Genomic DNA, 4457 nt, shown 5'->3' on the forward strand with positions numbered 1-4457 from the left:
ATGCATAAGTGTACTGCCGCTGAGCCACGCCACCAGACCCAGGAAGCTGCCCTTCTCCTCTTCTTTGGGCCCAGTCTCGGGGTACTATCCTTGAGGGGCCAGGCCTTCTCTGAGGCACTTGACCTACCTAACTCAACTTACAAGACTATCTGTCTTGGACCTTGTCTAGAGCAGAAGGGATGAATTTGCTCCCTAAAAATAGGAAGTTGACACAAGACTATCACCCAGCCCTGGTAAGGTAGCTGGTATCTCTGCCCTATGCTATACCCTAGACTCTCATCCTGAGCCAGCATTGGCATCTTCCTTGAGAATTTCCTGCTCCAACCAGCCCCCGTGGGCTCCCCTTGTCCATGATCCAGTGCCCTGTCTGGAGATCCGTTCTCCACAATGGGAGCCCTCTGTCCCCTGCAGGTGGTGTGCTGACAGGTATTCAGAATAGGCCTCATACAGTAGGTGGTCTTTTGTCTTCAATGCCTGTCCTCTAGGGGACTACTGTGGCATCTAGGAAGGATGGCCTTCGGTTGGGAGCCCCATGCTGTCAGCAGGACATCATTCTTACCTGAATGTTCAGGCAGAGCCTACTCAATAGCTGGCACGAACCAGCCACAGAGCAGTGTTAGCAGGCTGGGCTGGTGGGTGGCCTTTGAGAACAAGAAGCATGACCTCCTCGCTCCAGGACCATGTTCCTTGTCCTGCAGTTCTGCATGTGGGTCTTGGCCAGGGACTGACTGCTGGACTCATTGTCCCTCCAGGGCAGCACCCACAGCAGTGTTGTTGGGAGAGATGGTTGTGGGGGTTCTGAGAAACTGCTGTGCATCCAGCCTGTGACTTTGATAGGAGTCAGAGGAATCTATTGTCATAGACCATTGGTCTCAGCACTCTGAGAGGAGGCATGTACCCATTTTTTGGACCAGTAAGTTGAATCAGTGAGATGTTGCTAGAAAAATACAGAAGGGGTTCATACTCCGCTTGGTACCTCTCATTCAAGGACAGCTCAGGCATTTCTCCTGGTTCATTACAGGAAGACATACACAGACTGGGTTCCTCCAGAGCCAGCCCTATGTGATTGCCCCGGATTGCACCTTCATATTGACATGGTCTCAGCTATTTACCCTTGGGAGAACTCCATCCCTTTCCTAGGCCATGCCAGGTCCCTTGAGGACAATTGGGATAGCCACACGACCGCTGGCAACACATTAACAACTCCCAAATTCCTGGCTCTAGACTTCCCTGCCTATGTCACATAAATTAGCACCTCCAGTTTCCTCTCCATGCTCCAGTGGCTGGAAGGGCCCCTGACTCTACTGCATGATCCCACACTGTTGGGTTAATGCAGAGCCTGTAAAACTGCAGAGTCTGTACGATCCGAGTGGACCTAGAATACCTGTATTCGACAGCTCAGTCTATGATTCCATATCACTCAGGATAAGAGCCCCAGACTCATAGTGGCTGCTTATGGACTCCAGGCTTGGAATTTTGGCATGCTGGGGCTCTATTTGGTGCCCACTGAACCACAGACTGAAAAGTTGCTTGAGGCAAGAGGCAGAGCTCCTATCAGTGTGTTGAGCTGGCCCAGTGTTGCCGAGTGGAACAAGTGATACAAGATCCAGAAGAGAACAAAAGCATCCCGAAGACCCTCTCAAGGTCACCAGCTGGCGGGGAATGAGCACTGTCGTGTTGTTTGATCATTTATTTATACTCTATTTTTTGAGCAGAACTCGAGGCAACCGAGATGAAAGGCAGAGAAACAGCAGAAACAAAAGCTCATGTCTTGAACTCTCCCTCCTCTCCCCCAGCTCTTCCTCGAGTCCTAAGAGCCTGCTCTGGTCTATCTTCTGAGTCAAGGTGTCAGAGTCTTCCTGTGATGACATCCCCTCCCTGCAGCTGTGCCTCCCAACCCGGTCTCTGCGCCAGAACAAGTCCATGCTTCTGAATGATTTCTGTCTTTACAATGGCAGACAGGCTCCTAGCTAGGCTTGGACCGTGTCGGTATGATGTAGCTCCAGACCTAAGTCAGCTGAGCTCGGGGAGTCAGAACTAGATCATCCAGTGGCTCTGAGGCCTCGATATACGCTGGTCACTCCCCAACCCACCAGGGAACACCACCCTGCATCTCAGAGCATCTCTCTCATCTGATCCCAGGGCACAAGGTTACAATCTGGGCTGTGTTGCTGTGTTGAGAACTGTGCAGCCTGGGTGCCCACGGCACAGGTGGGTATGGCATAGGTCTATCGCCTGTCATCATTTTGGGTTCAGGAGAAGCATGCTGGTTGGCTAAAGCTGGAGGTGTGAGGAGACTGGAAGGAGACTGGACCAGGTTCTATCACTAGCTATGTTCCTAAGGGTCTCACTGTTGGGCAGGGATGACAGCAATACTGAGGCTGGATCTTCTTCATCATCCTAAGAGCTGCTCACTTTCTGTCTGCTCCAAGAGACCAAGCCGGAGTACAGCGTGCAGCTCTCAAACCTGTCACGTCTGCCAACTGTGAGACAGTGGGGATGGTGCTGGCATGAGAAATCCCTTTTGGCCTTATTCAAATAAGTACTGTGTGCTAACTGATTGCTCCCCTGAATCTTCCTTCCTTAAAGACAAAACACTGAAGTCACCCAGCACCTATGATAATGATTAAGTTTATGGTCAACTTGACATAGCTTGAAATCACCTGGAATTAATGAGGGATTGTCCGCACTGGGTAGGCCTGTGAGCAAGTCTGTGGAAGGCTGTCTTTAATTGATGTGGGGAGATGCAGTTCACTGTGGGGAGTGCCATTCCCTAGGCTTGCATCCTGGACTGTATAAGATTAGAAAAATCAAACTGAGTGCAAGCAAGTGGGTACGTGTGCATCCACTTGTCTCTGTTTTGACTGCGTTTGTGAAGTGACTGAAGTCACTGCCTTGACTTCCTGTTATGGTCGACTGAAACCTGGAATTGAGACCTAAAGCAAATCCTTTCCCTTTTCAGTCACTTTTTATCTGGGTATTTTATAACAGCAACAGGAATTAGAATAAGAACACACCTACTATGTGCCAAAGAGTCTCCTTCCTGCTTGGCAGTTACAATTCTCTAATTCTTCTCACCCTTCCAAAAAAAAAAAAAGACCAATACAGTCTTTACCACATTGATGAAGAGGCCAGGATACAGCTTCGGGAAATGGCTTAGTTGGTAAAGTGTTTTGCTTTGCGAACATGAGGAGTGCTGGGCATAGTTCAGTCTAAAAAGGATTTGTTGTGCAAACATGAAAGCTGGAGGCTAGGTCCCCAGCACCCATGCAAAAAGCTACATATAGCAGCATGTACCTGTCACCCCGGCACTCTGGGGATGGAGACAGGTGGGTCTCCAGAGCTCACTGATCACTTTACCTGCCAAATCAGTCAGCTCCAGGTTTCCTTAAGTCAATCCATGGCTTCTACACACATACATGCATATATGAACACAAAGCCAGACAAGTACGTGTGCTTGAAGTTCCAGTGCTTAGGAGATGGGAGCAGGAGATGGGCTCTCTGCCCAGCCACCTTAGACTAATTAGTGATATCCAGGTCCCAATAAGATACTGTCTTAGGAGGAAAAAGGGGAATGTTTCCTGAGGAAAGACACCTGAGGTTGACCTCAGCTTCCATATGCACATGTGCACACCTGCACACACACAAACATGCATACACTCACATGTACACATACACATGCACACACTCACATGTATACACACACACACACACACTCACATGTATACATACACACACACACACACACACACACACACACACACGTAATATTAAAAGAAACCCGCATCCAATAGCCATGACATGGTAGCTTGTGCCTTAGCACTTGGGAGATGGAAGCAGGAAGATCAGAAGTTCAAGGTCATCCTTAGCTACAGAGTGGGTTCAAGGCAAGTCTAGGGTACATGAGACACTGTATCATAAAACACAAAACCCAGGATCCAGGAAATTTGGAGAGTTGAAAAATCCAAAGACAGCCACCTCCTGCAGTCCTGTGGCTTGTGTCTGAGTGACCACTTGAGCCATGTCCTTATCTCTCCTAAAGGGCACATGATGCAAATAAGCGAATTAGGGACTTCAAACAGAGTCCAGCCCTCACTGCTTGAGTCTTGCACAATGTCTTTCTCTCTCCAGAGGACACCCTTCATTCCAGTCAAATGGGTGAGGTCTCTCAGGACTGGACGACTTAAAGGGCTGTGCAAACTAAGGCCAATGTTGTCTCTATTTTGGTTGCTGTCATCCATGGCTGAGACACTCCTGTCCTTGGGGTCATCTTCTGCTCACATCTGCTCTTCTGCCTCTTGATAGCAGCTACCGGGATGTGGTGAAGCACAGATCACATCACACCACTTTCTTAAAATCCCTTATGGTTCACAAGCTTAGTACTCTGGGTGACCTGGATCAGACCATCTCTAGCTCCTGGCCTATAGCTCGCTCTCTCTCTCTCTCTCTCTCTCTCT

This window comes from Mastomys coucha, unplaced genomic scaffold (genome assembly GCF_008632895.1).
Source record: "Mastomys coucha isolate ucsf_1 unplaced genomic scaffold, UCSF_Mcou_1 pScaffold11, whole genome shotgun sequence".
Taxonomy (NCBI): Eukaryota; Metazoa; Chordata; class Mammalia; order Rodentia; family Muridae; genus Mastomys; species Mastomys coucha.